Below are 21,546 nucleotides of genomic sequence, written 5' to 3'. Positions count from 1 at the left end.
GGATTTGTCAGTTTGCATAGTGACAGGTGAGTTAAGATGGATACAGATTTGTATTTTGTTGCTTTCATTATTTCAGGCAATCAATCAGAAAGTGTGATGGTAGAGCACTATGGATAGAAGCATCATCTTTTAGTATATTACTAGTAACCCTCACTGGAAACATTCCTCATGGTAAATCAGAGAACTTGCTGTTTTATACATACATGAACATTTGACAATGTAAAATATAATGGGGGTAATTTTCACCCTCACCGTCTGGGTGCTAATCTGGCAAAGCAGATCGACCACCCATTGTAGAACCCGTTCGATTTTATCCCATTGATTTCAATGGGATGAAAATTGGGCATGTTCTACTACAGGTGTACACTTTTCTGAAGTTAAAAGGCACAACTCTCTAAGCCTGCCTTGGTAACCGAGGGCCTTTAAGCTAGGTGTCAGTCTAGTGGCCTTCCTCTGAACTATTTCCAGAGCCTCAAAAATCAACAACCCTGTAAGAAGACTAAAACTGCATTCAGCATTCTAGATGAGGCCTAACCGAGGCCTTATGCAAGGGCAGTATTACACAGAGTTACATAAAATGTACAACATAGAAACAGGCCATTCAGCCCAAAAGGTCCATGTCGGTCTTTATGCTCCACATGAGACTTTATGTTTCATATTGAATTGTCCTAGCAACACATTCTAATACTCTATTTCATTTTGCTATAGCCTCGTGGCACTGATTGTGAATCTTAGGAGATTCATGTACCATAACTCCTAGGTTCCTTTCCTGCTCAACAGTATTAAGCTCTGAACTTTACATGGTTCACATGGTTTTAACCCTGCCCTCATGCATAACAGTACATTTATCTGACAATTGCCAGACCTGGGCCCATTCCCCCATTGCATTTGGATTTGATTGTAATTCTTTTTTATCAAAGGAACTAACGCTTGCACAAATCTTTGTATCAGTTGCAAACTGGCAGACAGTTCCTCCAACACTTTTTCCAGAAGCCATGTTGAGCGTCTCTCATAACTCTTTCTCTGTCAAGGTGTTCCTGCAAAGTATTTCCACTGATCCCTTCTAGAGACTTTCTATAATCTCAGCAGAGATCATGCAAATTTAATGCATTTACAGGCCAAAATTAATTATTTCTGCACCATTAACACTGAACATATTCAAGAAATAGTGCAACTGAAAATTTATACTAATATTTCACCATGAACTCTTGTTAATGAAAAATAAATATTTTTAAACAATCTGTAACAAGACAGAACAGGTTCCCAATTACTTTCCACAATTTCAACTTTCAATAGGTTTGGACATTGAAAAAGATTAGACCATGGTTAGATTGTATCCTTGCGTAGAGAACGCCGTTGACTGAGGCTGGAAGGGACTGTGCAGGAGCCTGAGCTCTAAAAGTTGACCTTCATTCCCACTGAGAGGGCACTGTGGGCAGAGGAGCCTGGCTTGAGACCTTCACGCAGCAGGTCACGGAGATGCCCTATCGCATCTTTTGAGGTGCAAACTCTTCTGATGCAGAGCTCCTCAGAAAGGTCCTCCGTGGGCCTGTTCTGCCTGTAAATCCTTTGGGGCAGGGGGGATAAAATCTGGTGGGCTTCATTCTACTGGTTTGCTGCCTGACTCTCCTTCCATCCAACCTGTGCTTCTTCTCTACTTCCTCCAAAATAATGCCTTAGAATGGAATGCCCACGGGAAAAGCTAAACCTTCTCCTGAGTCGCTGCTACTGCAAAGGGAGTGGGGCAATGGTCCGGGTGGTCTGACCCAGTAGCAGGCAGTCAAAATCAAGTGTGGGTCTCAGTAGCAACAACACAAAAAACAGGTAGGAAATATTAGGCCAGGATTTGCTGCCAAAATAACGGCGAGTTTAATGCGATCTCTGTTATTAATGTGCAAATGGTCCAGCAACTTGAGGAGAGGAAGAGATACCCCGTGAATTGCGAATCGCCATGAGTTGCTGGACAATTTGCCCGGCTTCGCCGTTAGCCCCGCAAAAACGGCAGCTCATCTTCCACCTCCCCATGAGTTTCATGAAGTCGCTGCATTTGTGCATTAATTGTCAATTAAACTCGCCACAGAAACTTAGGGTTAGTAATTAGTAGCATAAGTACCTTTTTAGTGAGGAGAGTTATGTTCCACCAATACCACTCAACCTCTTTGGCCCAGAAAGGGAACAATTTAAAAGGTGGAGTCTCATTCCTACAGGTAGTAAATTGTTGTTAGAGATTTTTCAAATTTTAAATTTCAAATTTTAAAATGTTTTTCTTACTTTTCATTTCAGTCTTTTTTTTCTCACTTAATCCAACCTTTCTTTCCCCCTCTTCATTTTTCTTGCTGTACATAATTTGACTTTAATTCACCCTATTTCCTTCTCCGTTGTTCCTCTGTTTATTTTTCAATCTTTAAATCTTATTGGTTGAGGAGATGGACAGTTGATCCCGTCATTCACCGAGTTCCCAGGAGCCTCACTGCCCTCGCCGTGCCATTGTCAGCTCGCACTTCCAGCAACTTGCAGCGCAAAAATGTTTTGAGCTGAATGGTAAGGGAAAAGTTCCAGCAAATGGGGCACGCCGCGTGATGCCCCACTCCAGCAAATTCTGGGCCGTTGTGTTCAAGTCGTTGAAATCACTAATCAAACTTTCCAGACTCTTCGAAGCCCATAAACTTCTCACGTCTGCATTGATCAGATGCTACAGGTGGCTACTCCGCCTCTTATATAATAGTCTAACTTACCTATTACAATGGGGGGGGGTGGGAGATAGTCAAACGAGGAAACTCACATCTACTGCGCCATTGGCTTTTCACGTGGCCATATCCAAATGAGGCCAGCAAGGGACTCGACAGGTCGATCACGGAAAAGCTCAAAAAGCACGAGCAAACTCAGGGGAAATTATTTCAATGATTTCCACCTGAATTTCCTTGTTCAATAAAAGAAGGTACTGTGCCAATCCAGTGAGGCTAATGCATTTAAAACATTGAGGAAATTCACCCCTAAACGTGATAGCAGTTTCCATAGGTGTCTGTGGGGGGTGGGGGGTGGGGGCGGGGAAAAGAGTGAAAACATGACATTTGCCTCCAGATGTAGCAAAAAAAGAGAAAAGGATGGAATAGAATCAGTCAATTTAAATACACCGTAAAGGGTTATGATCCATAAATCTTCTTCCATCTATGACAGGAGAGAGAATCATTTCCTACTCTAGTTAGAAATTGCCCTTCACGACATCGCAAATATAAAAAATGAAACTTCCTCGGCTGGGCTCTTAATGATCACATCTATTTCCCACAGGCATCAACGATGATGGGAGGAGGTCGCAACACAAAAGCACATCCAGTAAAGGTATATCCAGCAGTCAAGAGGTAGCCGATCAATTTAGTAGCAATCTGGCTCTTTCAAAACCCGAAGGAAAGGGCTTTTATTTTACTCTGCCCCGCATGATGTCTATTCCAGAATCAATTATTTTCTCACAAATGTAGCTCTTGTACAAAAGTATTAAACGTAAATTACCATTGCTATCATAGCTCTTCCTGCCTCTGTGGGGTTTTCGATATCGCCCATATATGCAGAAGAAAAATATTGAAGTCTTTGCAATTTAACATTTCCTTAACACAAACTAGAAACTTCTGAAAACATTTAAACGTGGAAGCTTTTAATTGCTTTTCCAAAATCCTCCTGCTCTTAATTTTCCTATCTTCTACTGGGAGTTTAGAAAAACAGTTGAGCACTATAATTTACTAATCTCAAACAAGAAAATAATGAAAAAAGGGGGAAAATGGAACCAGGTTAGCTAGAAAGAAAAACAAAATCCTTAGATACCACAAGCATTTATTAACATCTCATATGTTTAACTCAGTTAAAAGGAGAAATGTAAGGCTTAATTCTGTGATCCCATGATCAAAGCAGGGAATCTGTGCTCAAAGGGAGGGCCAGTTTGAGGTGGGACAACAAGGTAGTAGCCCTGATTCTCTGTCCTATGCTCCCTGCACACGCAGCTCCCCCACTGGGAGAGCAGGATCACAGCAGTAACCCTGCGGAATCCATCCTCACCAGAGTAAACCAGAGATAGTGCGGACAAAGCAGAATTGTTATTTCCTTGTCAACAAAGAAAAACAGAGGTAGCATTCGATATATCTTAATCAAACAAAATCATGGATCAAACAGATTAATAAATCAATACTACTTTTACTAAGAGATAATGAATAAGAAATAATGCCTTCTGTTACTGATATCATAAACAATCAGAAAGTTCACGGAAAATGGATAGAAAATGGGATCGGAGTGAATAGCTCCAGTTGAAGGGCTAGCACCGCACAGGTCTGATGGGCCAAATGGCCTCCTTCTGTTCTGCAATTTCTAGGATTCTATAAACATAGGACGAAGGCAACCTCTACAGTTATTTCTAGCAAAATTATAAATGTGTTCTTTTAGAATTCTTTAAGGATACCATCCTGCTAGTTCTATGATATCACCAATACATACATGATTCTAACAGAGGCATTGACCATTTTATAATAAGTAGCTTAATAGCAGAGAATTGTCACGGTGAATGCATTCAGCTAATATTGCCAGAGTAATTTTAAGCAATAGTGACTAAAGGAAATCGTCACTCCATACTCGTTGACTAGAGACAAATATAATAATTATTTCACTTATCTGACCACAGAACAAGAAGACTTGAGGGACCAGAGAAGAATGTTTGAGTATAATAATATTCATTATTAAAGTGAAATCTGCAATAAATTTTCTTCAAAATGTTATACATTCATATTAACCAAAGTTCCATCTTTAGTGAGACACAGGCAGAACTCTGCCTGAAGTGAAGAGTGTGTCAATAAGACCATAAGAGATAGGAGCAGGAGTAGGCCATTCAGCCTCTCGAGCCTGCTCCACCATTTAATGAGATCATGGCTGATCTGATTTTTATCTCAACTCCACTTTCCCACCCTTTCCCCATATCCTTTGACTCCCTTGCTGATCAAAAATTTGTCTAACTCAGCCTTGAATGTGTTCAATGACTCATTATGACAATAATATTAGCTCCACTAAAAATATAAAAGCCCCCTGTGCAGTGTCTAAACTACAGGCCCATCGCACTGATGAATACTAATTGTAAAGTTCTGACCAAAAATCTTATACGGAAGAATTTCTCCAATCTTCTGGATGCTTTCATGGGGGCAGGCTTATATTGGAGTAAATGTATTGGAATCCTGTAAGTTGAACAAATATTCTAAATATGGCCATTTCTTTGGATGCAAGGGAAAAGGTGGGGAGTTGCAGTAGGAAATGTTTAATCATGATGCTCCAGGCATCCTGAGTGTGGGGCAGACTTGATGGACCAGCTGGTCTTTTCCTGCCCATCATTTTCACATGTTCATATCTTGGCCCTCACAATTGTTTCCTGAGGGTGGGATAGCATGGATGGGGTGGGGGTGGGGGGGGTGCAGGGGGAGAAACAGCAAGAAAATACCAGACAGTACAAAGCCGAGCCCACCCGCCCGTCATATATATGCGGCAGGGCAGTGAGCTGGCCAGAATCTCTGGTGAGTGGAGTGGAGGAAAATAACAACAGGCTTTTTGAGGCAGGTTTAAGGCAGAAAGCCTCATTTTTGCTTCTTTTACCACCCCTGCAGTGCCCACAATTGGGCAGTAATCACAAAAAAAAATCCAGGCCATAGATTGAATATAAGCCTTGTGTACCAGATATGATTTTGCATAGCTTAGAATCAGCAAGGGCTGGTTTAACTGCAGCAATTACCTGCTCACTGAAATGGAGAAAGAAGTTGTTGAACATTATGTCCGGAACACGAGTCAGGTAGAAATCCAATTCCTCTCTCTTTGGACAGAATAGAGTGGGGTTGCTTGCTTTACACACCATGGCAAATGGAGCTGGAACTGGATCTATGGGTTCACTTGTGATAGAACCCCTACAGTTGCCATGTTTATAGATGGCTACCTTCTGCTCATTTTAAGTCTATCCGTTATGCTCATCAGGATGCTTTCACTTTATTACATCCCTTTTCCATTGAATATAATCAGCTTGATCCAAGGAATTATGAGGCAAACTATACCAACGAGAATATTTTGCTGATTATAATAAATCCCAGCAGGAATGATTCCTGGATTGCCACTAGCAGATTCTTTTGCATCCTTGCAAATATTGGAATTCTTCGTAGGAAGTCACCACTATCAAGTACATGTGTGTAGTCCATATATACATTATTAGCCTAATTATACCCTACTACTGAATAAGATTTTTGTTTAGTATAGTGAAGATCATTGCCGCTCAGTTTGGGACAGAACTGAAGTTGTTCAAATGAATATAATGTTGATGTCAACCTACATATTGAGGATTTCAGACTCTTTGCCCGTCCCACACCCACTATACACTATAGAAATACAATAAGCTAGAGGGATGTTTGTTTATTCTCATACCATCCCATATATTGATATTTTAATCAGACTGTGTTAAAAGATTTATAAAAAAATGTCCGAGAACCATGGAGTGACAAAAGACGTTCGACCCATCAAAATCATTTCTTCCAATGTATCATACACAATTATTCCATAAAGCCTCCAAAATTCCTCACAAAGATGATTCATACCAGGTAAAACCTTCCAAAAAGCAAAAGACAATGATCTTTCTCCACATATCCTTATCATGTACTGAGTAACATACCATAGTGTTCCATAACTATTTAATCACTTCAGCCTAAATCTATCTCTATAACCTTCAACCCCACTTCTTGCTGAAAATCATCTAACTTCTTTTTCAAAGAGCTCAGTGAATTAGCACTAACTGACTTTGATTGATGTCCATTGCACACGAATCGCTAGAAATCCATATCCTCTAGTTTCACAATCACAGTTGAAGATAAGAAAAAAACTACTTGCTCCTATTTCATCATCTGTTTTCTTCATGTTAAAGGCTTAAATCATGCACCTGCTCAAGTGATGACAAATTCAGTATTTTCACTCTGTCCTTAGAGGAATTTTTGGTCCCTGAAATCATCCTGATCAGTCTTGTCTAATGCATGCATGTTTTTTTTGTAGATAGGCTGACCAAAACTGGACAGTATTCCTTACAAGAGATCAGTTCTTATCCGTGTGTGGCTTGATACCGGATAACAGCTCAAAACATGGCCAAGCAATTGCGATCGACTTATAAAAGTCCACGGGTTACTCATGTATCAGATAATCCAGCTTTTAGAGCTGAAGGGACTACACTTCCAAACAAAACCTGTGAAAGCAAAGATCATAGAGTAGGAAAAGAAGAACAGTGCTGTCATTTGGTAAACTTAGAATATTTAAAAAGTTAAAACATTAATGAAGATGTTGAGACAAAAAAAAATCAGATTTACATTAGTCTACAGATCAACATTCAACTGGTTGGACTACTTCACCAAACTTCCAGTTATAGATAACTTGAGCTGAAGAACAAATAGGAGAAATGAGATACAAGTGATTTAACAAGGAAAAGCTCAACGGGGTCTGTAATCAAAATTCTAGTAAGCGTGCGAGTGTGAAATGAATTCAATTTTAAACCGTCTGTCAGTCACGTTCTGAGAAGCTAGACACAGTAGATAATGAAAACAGATTCACAATTTCACTCACAGCTAGTGTACAGAGAAAATTGTCCCGTCCCCCACACCCCCAAACAGGAGGTGGGTGCAATTTGGTAACTATACTGTTGGGGGGGAGGGCATCATTTTCCTGTTGATAATATGTGTTCTTATTTACGAACAAGGTTTAACCTTTCACATCAAGCTCTGAATTAGTTATTCCGTGAATCCTTGCGGTCAGAACATAAATCGTTAAGGTAAATGTCGGCTGATGATGTGATCAATGCTGGTTGATTAGAAAATTAATCTCCTTTATTGAAGCATTAAACAAAATATTACATTTCACAGGTTTTGAATTTAACAAGAGTAAAAGAATTGGTTTTAAGCATTAATCATATTTAAAAATGCCTTGATACTTCAATTTAAATTCATAAAAAATGCATAAAAAGTGAAAGGTAGTGGAAATATAATAGAGATTTACTTATAGCTATTTATCTGCTGAAATATAAATGTGGTTCAGCCATCGTTCCCTCTGTGCTGAAAGTCGTTTTTACCATCTAATGACAATTTGAACTTAAATATGCCAACCTATCAGTGTAACAGTTAATGAGCAGCTCAAGCTCAGTCTAACCCTCGCCACATTAAGAGTCAATGGGTAAAAGAAGTGCCAAGAGTCCAGAGCTTTTATTACCACTTCTTTTAAGATCCACTGTAATCCAAGGTTGAATGAAAAGAAAGAGTAACTATTTACATTTCAAACAATTTTTACACACATTTTTGTGCTTGTCATTGAATTCAGTTGGTAACAAACTAGAAAAGACTCCAGAGCTTAAAACATGGAGAAAATCGCTTTGGGCGAAGGGGCAAAAACGGGCCGTAGTGAATCATCAGCCTGTTTTACACCCCGTCTGATTTTCTTTTCCATGAGGTTTTCTATGAGGTTTGGGGAGGGAATTGCAGAGCTTAGGGCTTAGATGACTGAAGGCACCACCACCAATGGTGGGGCAGAGGAAGGGAAGTGGGGGTTGCACAGAAGGCCAGAGTTGGAGGAACGCAGAGTTCTCAGAGGGTTGCAGGGCTGAAGGACGTTACAGAGATAGGGAGGGGGTGAGGCCATGGAGGGAGGAACATTGTACCTACTGAGTAAGTGCCTCTAGTGGAAAGCTCTGTATTCAGGGATCTCTCTCAGCGCCTCTGGAGAGCTGGGGTGGAGAGCATTGCGCAGCACAGGGTATGTAAATACCTACTTGAGCCACTTTACTGACATGCTGGCAATTGAATTGTCCCAGCATCCACAGCCTTTTTGGGAGAAGAGAATTCCAAGTTTCCACTACCCTTTGTGTGTGGAAGTACTTCCAGATTTCACTCCTGAACAGTCTAGCTTTAATTGTAGGATTACGCTACTTTGTTCTGGATTCCCCCATCAGAGGTCATTTTAAAGGCCTCGATTAGATCAACCCTTAAACTTCCAAACACAAGGGAACACAAAATGGTACAAAACACAACCTGGAGAACACAGTGGCACTGGTGCTTATTATATGTACAAAATGCAGCCAATTGTGATGATTAATAGAGTATATTTTACAAAAGAAATTCAGTATTTAAAAGGGTTAAGGATGTTTCCCTGATCCTACTGCACTACTCTTCCAGACTGGCTTCTCTCCCTCTTTATGGCCTAGTTTTTCCCGGGGGACGCTTTCGAAACAGGCAGAGGGGGAGGGAGGGAAACCATCACACGAGCAGGATACGTGGGCCATTTTAACTCCCGGGCCTCATTTAAATATTGCAGCCCTGTCTCCAGCCTGAAACCAGCAGGGCTGACACGGGAGCAGGAAATCGGCACGGGAGCCTAAGGACACCGGGGACCTGAAGGAATGGTCCTCGGCATAACCTCAGTATTGGACAAGGGCTTCAGCAGCCGATGCCAGTGCGCAGGGGGAGAGGCAAGGCCGGGGGTGGGTAGGACCAAGGACTCCTTCCGGGGCCAGCGAGAGGCACTCCTGCTCCTCCTGGCCCACAAGGAGTTCTCACAAAAGCCAATTTACAAAACCTAACCTGGCCAGTCGGCTCCTCACACGCGCGGTTTGGCTGTCAGGCTCCACACAGGGCCTCCCCTGACTCGACGTTAAAGCCACGTCGAGATCCCGGTGGCATCATTGGGTCAGGGCTTTTGAGTTGAAACTAGACCCCCGACTGCCAGTAGTGGGAGCCTCGGCCGACCCAGGCTAATCTTAACCTCTTCCATGCACCATTCTCGTTGGGCGACGGGGGGTTAAAATCGCGGCCTAAATCTTTACTGTTCTTGTTTACCAAGCTTTTCACGTTCTGATTTTTCTTTTATCAAATCTGAAGGAGCAGCACAAGCCTATGAATCAATCCGGTATGATCTAAGAAAGATGAGGTTCAACGCAATGGCTGAATACACTTGCAGAGGTTTGGGGCTGGGCACACTGCTATGAAATTCCATTAAAATAGATCTCATGATCTGTGCATTCAACAGACACTCGGTGAACAACTATGGTAACAACTGCCTCAAGAATTAAACATTATGACAGTCGTATGCAGATCACCCAACATAAATTCATCTCTGTCAGCTAGCGGAAGGGTCTTTGTCACCTTTTAATCAGACTTAGCTTAATGCGGCTGAATGTGGTAATTACAAATGCCATCCAAAGGGATCACTAACTATACTTCATCACTCTAAGGGGAGATATTAGTCGCTAAAGGACGCACATTCATAATAAAAGGAGAAAAGGCTTTTTGACTGGGGTGTTCAGCTTATGTGGTGAATTAACCTTTTTTTTGTATTTATAAAATTGTACTCAGAGAACAAACCCATTGAAGGTTCCTTGGGATCAATCCTGGAATGAGTTCAATGGTAATGCAAATATAAGCGATGCACTGTTCCAGTAAAATTCCTTCTCAAGTCATGCTCAGTAGTCCAAAATCTGATGGCATTCCCATGGGGGATGCGAGATCTGCTGACTTGAGTCAGTAGCTTCAATTCAAAAGTCTCCAGTTCTTTCATTCTATGCAATTTAATTTAAAATGTCTCAAAAATGTGGTGCTTTTTTTTTATCCTGCCTACAAAGTGCACCAAAATCACTTGATTAAGAGTAGCGTTGATGATGGCTATGACTGTCCTGCCCTTTTCAGACAAGGTTAGACATCATGGAGATGGTAAAGCAACTGAGAGAGGAGCCCTGTAGAAGAGAATGGAGATATGATCATTGAGAGGGGAAAAAAAGTCTTAATAATTTATTACCAGATCAAATAATGACGCTAATACTTGCAGCAGCTAGAAACTTGTTTCCACACAACTGGCTGCAGGCTGTTGAAAGTTGCCTTATCAAATGCCACCAAATATGAAGAAGTCCATTGGAAATGTATTAATTGGACAGATACAAACATCACTGAACAACTTTGTGGAGCCAACTGACGTAGCAGGTACCTCTGACATAACAGGAGTTGTTTGAGTCTCTTATTAATACAGAATCTCAGTGTAGACTTACCCCTTTTTCTTTTAGAGGGTCAGTTTGTGAGTCCATGCTACTAACAGCACAAATAACAATTGGGACACACATAGCCTACACAACTTCCTTACTATTAAAAGGAATGATTAGGGGTGTGGGGACAAGAATCGCTTGCTGTGCGGATGCAGATTTCTGATTCGTGCTGCTAAAATGACCCTCTCAATCCCACTCCTGAAGAGATATTTTTCCAGGAATTCATTGGCACTGTGGCAGCTACCTTTGATGAGGTTGCGATCCCCAAATCCATTACTCTGTGTGAGCAAAATATAAATCTAATCTCTTGCCTTTCTTGAAGCCTGTAAAATATGTTCCTTTACTTCTTCACTCACAGTCTAAATTAAATAACCTGTTTACTTCCAGAATCAAATGAAGCAAAGAAGCCATATGGTTTATTCACTATTAATTCCACATACAGTCCACCCTAGGATGTATGCGACCCAATCCGTACTGGGGGAAACACTCCCAGTTCAAATGGACGTGTTGCAGCCATCAGCCTGTGGCAGCTGCAAAGGTCCATTTGACAGGTGGGGGGGGAGACCCTCACTCATTGCAGGAGGCCACTCTGTCACTTTGGACAAAGTTTGGCCTCCACCACCCTCCTCCTAACAATAAAATTCACCAACTTGCACACTTACCCCGGGGTCCAGACACATGTACCTACATTGCGGACCCCCTCAGATGTACATCTTCCAGATGGGGGCCGCCATAGCTGCAGTCATGACCTCCTCGGAGGGCAAACAGCATCACCAGCCTCACCAGCCTCGCCGGCCACGCCGTCCACCTCTGACATGTGGAGCTCCACAACACAGTGCTGTGACACATCCACTTGCACAGCAGGAGGGAGGGCAATGGCAGAGAGAGATGCGTCGCAGAGGGCATTACCCTCGCCACAGGGTCCACAGACCGAGGCTCAGCTTCCTGGACCTCTCTGAGCAGCAGTGTACACGGAGGCTCAGAGTCACTCAACATGTAGTCGTGGACATCTGCAGCCTCCTTCATGCCGAGCTGCTCCCTGCTGGCCCGAGCACCATCTTCTTACCTGTCGCTGTCAAAGTCACCACTGCCCTCAACAACTTCTCCTCCGCATCCTTCCAGGGTGCCACCGGGGACATCGCTGACGTCTCTCAGTCATCTGCACAAAAGAGCCCTGCAAATACACCTACACCCACTCTGCAGTGACACAATGGGTGGCATCAGGTGTGGGTCTTCATTGTGATCCTCAGGAAAGGGCATTATTGCACAAACCAGACAGGATTCACAAAGACGTGGCAGTAATGGTGCCAATATAATATGTAATGTGAGTTGATCAGAAATTAAATAAAAGTTAAAACCATGACAAACCCTCATGCTCACGACACGCTTCCTACTGCACATATGTGATGCATGCCCTGTGGCTGCAGCACAGGTAGTGGCAGGTTGAGTGAGGCTGACTGTGAAAGAGAGCCATGAGATTGTATGAGGATTGGGTTGAGTGGTAGTGGCGGGATGTGTACAGGCAAAGTGAGTAAGTGCAGGTAAGATGAGGATGAGCTTTGAGTGGGTTTGAGGGGTGATGTGACAGAGTAGTGTTGGCAGTGCAGAAGGAGATGTGGGGTGGGGGCGGTGATGTGGCAGATGGAGTGTAGGGGAATGAGTAAGTGTACTCACTTTGGCTGACCTACTTAGGTCATTGGAGCGCCTCCTGCACTGTATGCAGGTGCGCGATATGTTGGTGGTGCAGGTAACCTCCTCTGCCACCTCGAGCCAGGCCTTCCTGGTGGCAGAGGCAGGCCGCTTCATCCCGCCCGCCGGGGGGAAGATCTCTATTCTCCCCCTCCTTCTCACCCCATCCAATAATACCTGGAGTGAGGCATCATTAAACCTGGGAGCAGCCTTCCCCCTGGGCTGCTCCATGCTGTATTCTTTCCTATTTGTTGCAGCATCAGTCAGTAGAGGACTGCCCCTTTAAATTGAGCTCCTCCAGCTGACAGAGCTTACTGCGCATGCGCAGTCCGCCCGACGCGCAGATCAGCAGTGGGGAACCCGGAAGACCAGATAAGTGGATGCAATTAGGCAGACTGATTTCGCCGGGCATGTTACCCACGCGCCCAATCGCCCCCCCGCCGCGAATCCGCAGCCCTGGTAACATTGAGCCCATCGAGTACAAAAGCAAGGAAGTTATGCTAAACCTTTATGAAACACTGGTTAGGGTCCAACTGGAGTATTGTGGCCAATTCTGGGCACCACACTTTAGGAAGGATGTCAAGGCCTTGGAGAGGGTGCAGAGGAAATTTACCAGAATGGTACCAGGGATGAGGGACTTCAGTTATATGGAGAGAAAAGAGAAGCTGGGATTATTCTTCTTTGAGCAGAGAAGATTAAGGGGAGATTTAATAAAGATGTTCAAACGTATGAAGGGTTTTGATAGAGTACATAGGGAGAAACTGTTTCCATTGGCAGGAGGGTTGGTAAGCAGAGGACACAGATTTAAGGTATTTGGCAAAAGAACCAGAGGCAACATGAGGAAAAAAATATACGCAGCCAGTTGTTATGATCTGGAATGCACTGTCTGAAAGGGTGGAGGAAACAGATTCAATAGTAACTTTCAAAATGCAATTGGATAAATACTGGAAGGGGAAATATTTGCAAGACTATGGGGAAAGAGCAGGGGAGTGGGACTAATTGGATAAATCTTTCAAAGAGCCAGCACAGGCACAATGGGCCGAATGGCTTCCTTCTGTGCTGCATCATTCTATGATTCTATTATTATAAGATGGTCTAAAATATTTCTGCTGCATCTCTTTTGTTGATGGATAAAGTTCCTGTTTGACTTTTGAAGAACTTCTTGCTTCTACACAATGCAAATTGGATTGTAATCCTCACAGCAATCTGTTCACGTTACAGTTTCAAAGCAGGATCCGTTTGAAACGTTTGCTAATGGAGGAATTCAGTTTTCCAATTTTCATTGGAAACACCACACATTTAAAAAGTGACAGTTGTCACAGCTTTAAAGTGTTTCAGTTTTTAACCAAGTTTTAAAGAAAAGTGAATAGTAGCTCATATCTGTTGGATCTAAATGATTAAGTGCCTTTCAAAATACTTAAGACAGATTCTTTTCTTTGGGGCTACAAAAATTTGTCAGTTTACTGTGCTTATAAATCAAATATACAGGGCACAATTTTCAGCATGGCAAACATTCCTTTTGCTACAATATCTGTCAGCTTCTTTGTCACAATTCATTTTTACAGTGGCCTGGAACATGGAAGATAAAAAGGTTATTATTGCAAGTTTGTCGTAGACCTAAGCTCTGTGCTACACACATTGGCCGCTAAATTGGGCCGTGTAGCGCCCATTGTTTCAGCGCTAGACGCCCACTCTGATATCCAAAATGGCGTCTTGGATGCGCACGCACGTTTCCAGCATGACGTGCGCCAGACGCCATCTTGGTGTAGGAGTTAGCACATGCACAAATACCGAACACTGGAAGCATGTAAAGTAGGGAGAAAATGCGTGCAATCAGTGTGCAACGCTGATTTAAAGTGATACACACCATTTTCGACCTTAACGCTCAACTCAACGCGCAGTCTTAACCCAGACCATCTGAACGTGTCTTACAGTGCCTGAAGGACCCTCCACCAGCGCTATTTAAAAGGGGCCATGCAGGTGTTGCAGGTTAATTGCTGGATTATTGCTACTGGCTGCTGGTGGAGTAGGAAGTGTTTTTTGAAGCTCCCTATTCTTACTGAGAGTTCCTAGGGAATTGCTTTGGCAGGTACTGCCTTACGGGTCGGAAAGTTACAACCATGAAAGTACAACATTCCTGCCAACCATGGACGGTCTGCTAGGGCTCCTGCTGGGCTTTGAGCACGACTGGGAGCATGCAGAGAGGCCACACATAGCAGGTCAAGCTGCGCGGAGATGGAGGACGAGGAGGCGCTGGGCACTGAGCAGGAGGCCCTACCCAATGAGGGCCTTCCAGGACCAAGTCTCTTGCCTCAACATGACCGAGGAGGATTACATCCGACACCTGAGGTTCACCAAGGAAGCCGTCACCGAGATCTGTCAACTGGTGCGGCCAGAACTGCAGCCTCAGAGCAGGGCAAGGACAGCATTGCCTGTGGCTGTGAAGGTCACCGTGGCGCTGAATTTCTACGGCTCAGGAGCTTCTGCTGGCGACACGTGCAACATCTCGCAGTATGCAGTGCACTGCTGCATAAGGAAGGTCACAGTACCGTACGAGATGAACAACAGGTTCATCACCTTCCCTCTCCACAGAGACAAGTGGAATGAGCGAGCACGGGGGTTCGCTCACATTGCTGGCTTCCCCATGGTGCCATTGACTGTACGCATATTGCCCTGTGTGCCCCACACGTCAACACAGCCGTCTTCGTCAACCGAAAGGGCTTCCACTCACTCAATGTGCAGCTGATGTGTGACCACACGCATGGAATCATGGAGGTCGATTACCGCCAACCTGGGAGCAGTCACAACGCCTTCGTCATGCGGCAGTCCAACATGCCAGTTATCTTTCACCCGACTTGGCAAGTCAAAGGCTGGCTACTGGGTGACAAGGGCTATCCCCTCATGCTGTGTCTCATGACACCAGTCAGGAACCCACGCACAGGTGCACAGCAAGCCTATAATGAGAGCCATGCTGCCACACGCAACATCGTGGAGCACACCATAGGCCTCCTCAAACAACGCTTCCGCTGCCTGGACTGGTCTGGAGGGGCCCTGCTGTACTCCCTTGAGTGGGTGGGCAGATTTGTGTTGGTATGCTGCATGCTGCACAACCTCGCCATCATGAGGGACCAGCCTTTGCCACCAATGATTGCAGAAGACCCTGAACCAGAGGTGGAGGAGGAGGAGGCTGAAGAGGAGGAAGAGGCTGAGGAGGAGGAGGAGGGGGTGGAGCCGGAAGAGGAAGTGGAGGAAGACACAAGGGTGCAACAAGAACCACACGCCTTGCCTGCAAGGGCTCTGCGTGCTCGCCTGATCCGTACTCGCTATCAATAATTTGAACTACATTCTCCAACTCTCCAACAGTCCTTCACTCCCCAACTTTCCGCTCGCACAAGACAATCAAATCACCCTCCATCTGATTACACATTGGTGTCCCTCTCAGCTCATTGCATAAATAAAAACCACCACCAAATGCAAAACCAAAGTCTCATTTATCAATGAATAAATGAAATTATGCAAACATAACAGAACTATTCACCCTTGTGCATTCCCTTGGTGCCTGTTGTTCGTGTGCCTTTACCTATCCTAGTGCTCCTACGAAGTGCTTCCCCAGTGGCTGGAGCATGGGTGGTGGGAGGCTGCTGGCCTTCAATGGAGGAGCGTGCAGATGGCCTTGGAGGACGACCTCGAGCAGCTCTGGGCCAGGAGGGCCCAGCTTCAGACTGCACCATCTCAGCATGGGCTGCAGCAGTCTGGCCTGGCTGGCAGGGGCACAACAGGGGCAGTGGCAGAGTGACAAGGGTGGGAGCAGGAAGGCTGTCGTCCTGAGAGAGGACAGCAGGTCCGACTGCCATGGTGCCACTGCCACTCACCCAGGGCAGCGCCTCAGCACTCCTGGTGATTAGCTGGAGAACGGATTGCTGGAGTGCTGTGATGCCCTGGAAGCCCCTTTCCACAGTGGTCCCCCAGACCCACGATAGCAGCAGTCTGAGCTTCCAAGGCAGCAGTTTGAGCAGCAAATGCAGCAGTCAGACCTTGGATGGCAGATGTTTGTGCTGTATGGAAGCTGTGACATTAGTCACCAGACGCTGCGTCATGGTGGGTTCCACAGATGTGCTGATGGAGGTGACCACCCGTTCCATGTGGGTAAGGATGGGCTCCAAGCTCTGCACAAAGCCCTGTGCCAAGTTGGAGCTGGACTCCTCCATGCCCCTTCTCATTGTGCGCAGGCTTTCTGGCAGGTTTTCCAGTGCCCCAAGCATTTGTTGGTGTACGCCCATCAGTCATCTTCTGTAGCCTGGCCCATCGAAGTCCTCATCTGACTCCTCTGCAGCAGAACTAGTGAGCGACCTCGCCCTCCGGTGAGCTGGCACCTGTGGTATCCGTTCCCTCCGCCCCGGCCCCTGTGCACTTGTGCTCGGTGTCTCACCACGTGCAGATCCCTCCTCTAACCTAACCTCTAAAGGACGCACAGTGTCAGTCTCTGAACTGGTGGGAGCAAGTGTCAGATCGAGTACGGTGTGGCTTCAGTGTTCCCCTCCTCCTTGGACGGTGCCACCACGTGTTCTTGGGTATCTGCAATGACAAAGGGAAACAGGTTGAGTAGCGGAGTGGGGAGAGGAGCAAGTAAGACGTGTGTGCTGACAGCATGTGCAGCACGTGAGTCAGAAAAGGTTATGGGAGGAGGGAGATGTGGAAAAGGAGAAGGAGCATTAGATGTGCAGAGACCCCCTTCATCGGGACCTCCAGCGCAGCATGTTGTGATGGCTGCAGTGACGGCCCGCCCAATGATCCAGAGCGCTGTCTCCTCTCGGGGGGTGAGGATGTGTAAATGTGCCCGTCCACCCTCAGGTCCCTCCTGCTGCCGGCTGTTATGCACCACCTTCTCCTGCAAGACAGAGGACAATGTGTCAGTGATTGACCTGCAAGGCATGTGGGTGATGTGGCTGTTGTGGTCGAATAGCTGCTCGTTTATATGACCTGTGAGTGGTGGTTGTGTGGCCTGCTAGTGTGGTACTATGTGCGGGTGAGATGCAGCATGCCGAGTGCCGCATTGCGTATGAACGGGCAGTGTTTGTTGGATGGGTGACGGGGAGTGTGATGCGTGGAGCAGGGGTACAGTTGGTAGGATGTACCACTTGACACTTGCATTCACTCACCTTGACCACTTGTGTCAAATCATTGAACTTCTTTCAGCACTGCACTCACGTGCATGGTGCAATGCTTCTGGCATTTACTTCCTGCGCCATAGCCTGACAATGCCTGTGGTGCTGCAGTCTGGAGGGTCTCCGGCCACCCTGTGGGTACATGTTGGCCCTCCTTTCATCCACGCCTTCCACCAGGGCCTCCAGAGCATCATCAGAAAAGCATGGAGCCCTCTCTCATGCTGGTCCAGCTATTCTCATAGCCATCTTTCCCTCCTCTAAGTAAGCTGTGTACCTGCCATTTGAAATTTGCACTTGCACCTTTAAGAGGTGCAGGCTGCTGATGACGTGCGCTGTGCACACCCCATTTCCAACTTCCTCATTCTCCGTGCAGCCTCTCAGCAGCATGGGTTGTGTTGGCTGCACGAAGATATCATGATAATTAACAGGCAGCACAAAGTTCACATGCAGTCTGTGTAGGGCCCACCAGGCGTGGGGTACTAGCGCATTGCGCTACCGACGCCCGAAACCGACCGCTATCCAATTATTCCCCCCATGAAACTGAAAGCCATATGCATAATGAGTTTGGGCCATTCTCAACTGGTCTATTAGAACAATGAGCTTGTAATAAAACACTGGCATAATCCATCTTGCTTCACAACAAACAGTCTGCCCACCAGTTAGTAAATGTGCAGCATGGATTGTAGAGAGGTCCATGCATTATTAACAGTTTGTAGCTGAAGGACACTGCACAGGCTGAGGTGCAAGTCCGTGAAAGATAAACCTTTCTAGTGCTATACTGCAGTAATGCATGTTGCTAAGTTTCTTCCCCCTTAGCTTAATCATCATTGCTAAGCTAATTCAAATCTTAGACAAAAACAATTCAATGTGGCGGGGAGAGGGGACTGAAGAAAGAATCAATATAACATACTTACATTTTGCTTTAATTCTCAGTTCGACTAATTGTAAGACTTGAAAGACTCGCATTTATATAACGCCTTTCACGACCTCAGTGTAGTCACTGTTGTAATGTAGGAAAAGTGGCAGCCAATTTGCACACAGCAAGGTCCCACAAACAGCAATGAAACAATGACCAGATAATCTGTTACAGTGATGTTGGTTGAGGGATAAATATTGGCCAGGACACAGGGGAGAACTCATCTGCTTTTCTTCAAAATAGTGTCATGGGATCTTTTACTTCCACTTAGTTTAAGGTCTCATCCAAAAGATGGCAATTCCTACGGTGCAGCGCTCCCTCAGTACTCCACTGAAATGTCAGCCTAGATTTTATGATCAAGTCTCTGGAGTGGGGTTTGAACCCACAACCTTCTGACTCAGAGACAATAGTGCTACCACCTGAGTCATGGCTGGCACCTACTGCCAGGCAGTTACCTTGCTTGCTGTGGTCTGCATCATCCATAACCATTGCTGTACTAGTTTGAGAGTTGATTAACACTGCCTTTGTCCCTTTATGGCTTTCCTGAGCTTGGCCTAGTTTAATTTATCACATACTCACAGGGCCTCTCTCTTCCAGCTGGCAGGGAGTTATACTGATACTGAGTTCTGCATTAGCTTTGCAGCTCTTTACTTTTTTGGGTTATTTAGTGGGCGTTCATCTGAAAGTGGAGGCAGATGTGAGGGAGGAGTGGAAAACAAGATTGCTTGAGCTGTTCGCCTACTTGGGACTGTGTTTATTACTGTTCTTTCTCTTCGAAGCATGGTGAATTGGATTTTCTTTTTGAAATGTGTGCTCGTTCTTCTGGAGAATGGTCCTGATGAATTAAATCAGGCTGAGTGGGTGTTCCCATTATTTTGCAGAAGGTTGTGTCAATTGGTGTGTTTTATTTAATGATGTTAACTCCTTGCAGGGTGGTTTTGAAAATGGTGACACAATCAGGGCTACTCATGGCAAGCTAGAAAATGTACAAAGGCTGGCATAGCCTCCAAAAAGCTGAAAAACTCAAAAAGCAACTAAAAACTGAAAAATAATCTTGAAGAAAGGTCTAAGACAAAGACCACTGCTTTATGTTGATTGAATAAGTTAAATTATTTTTTAATAAATGGCATTCCAATATTTTAACCAGTGCTTAGGGATCACATTTTGCAATTCAGTTAGTTTTTCTTTGAAAGCTGAAGCCAAAAGTGCTTGCCCATGACAGGTGAAAATATGTAATGACATTGCGAGTGCAGTGGGGCATGTAACCTCGTTGTAAATAAAGTTGCAGGCATAACAAATATATCCATCAATTACTTTGTATGCCACAGGCTTAACCTGCATTAGAACTTTGCTGTTGTTGAAGAAAGGTGAGAAGGACTCAAGTGTCCTTCACCCTTCCTTAGCATGGCTCTGAAAGACTGCGTCCAGTCTAAAGTTGGAGTCTAGCGGAGCTCCCAGGTACTGATACAAATCAACAACTGGATCCAATGGTCCCTGTATCTTCCAATTAATACCTTTGAGATCCACTCATGCAGTGCAATGAGTATCGCAGTACCTGGTGACACCAACCTCCGTATCCTACTGTTCCAATGTTCAACATTGAGAATGGAGCACAACAGATACCCAATAAAACAAACCATCCATAAAAAAGAGTGCCACAAGACTTTTGGAAGTGTCCAGAGCAGACAATATGAGGCCATCCCTTACAATGCCTTTTCCCATCATTGAGGGAGACATCGAATAGGATGGATGACATTGGACAGCCTCACTCCTCTTTCTAAACTAAACCTAACACAGGTCTTCAAACAATGACCATTTATACAGCATCTATAATGCAAAGAATGTTTCACGGGTGGGCATAAGGAAAATGGACATTGAACCAGGAAGGAGAGTTTGGAGGGATGACTGAAAGATTGGTTGAAAAGTTAGTGTTTGAAAAGGTTTTAAAAAGGAGAGTGAGGTGGAAAGACAGAGAGGTTTAGGGAGAGAATTCCAGAGAGTTAAGATTCAGGCAGCTGAAGACTCTACCACGAGCAGTGACATGGGGAGGGGGCAGAGGGAGGGGGGTGATGCACAGAAAGGCCAGAGTCACAGGAATGGAATATTCAAGGGGTGAGTGTCATAGTATTCAGAGGAGATTGCAGAGATGGGATAAAGTCCAGGATTCAGCCACATACTCTGTAGTTTGCAGCTTCATCAAAAATGTCACATAAAGGACAAGATTGAAAGCTTTATCAAAATTGATGAAATTTAAGTGAAATTCCCCTAATACCCACACTGCTCCATGATCTCATATAAAGCCAAAACCTGCTCTGTGCATTCTTCTGAAGAGAAAAATGCAATTGGTTCCTTTTTGACTCATCCAAACCATCCATTATGCATGTCACATCCACCCAAGGAACCACTGAGATGAGCTAAATTCACAGAGGGTTAATTTAGATAAGGCACGATACTGGGCATGGGTATCGCGATCCATGATTAACCCATGTCCGTGTTTCCTGCACAGGCAGCACGTGAGCTTTGTGCTGCCTGCTAATTAGAATGATTCTCCGTGCAGCCAGCACTACCCACACTGCTGAGAGGCTGCACGGAGAATCAGGAAGCCTGGAATGGGGCGGGGCCAGCGCTCGTCACAGGGAGCCTGCTCGACTTAAAGGTGCAGGTGCACATTTTAAAGGGCAGGTGCACAGTCTACTGCGAGGAGGGAAAGA

Source organism: Heptranchias perlo, chromosome 17, assembly GCF_035084215.1.
Source record: "Heptranchias perlo isolate sHepPer1 chromosome 17, sHepPer1.hap1, whole genome shotgun sequence".
NCBI lineage: Eukaryota > Metazoa > Chordata > Chondrichthyes > Hexanchiformes > Hexanchidae > Heptranchias > Heptranchias perlo.
This window is presented reverse-complemented; position numbering follows the sequence as displayed.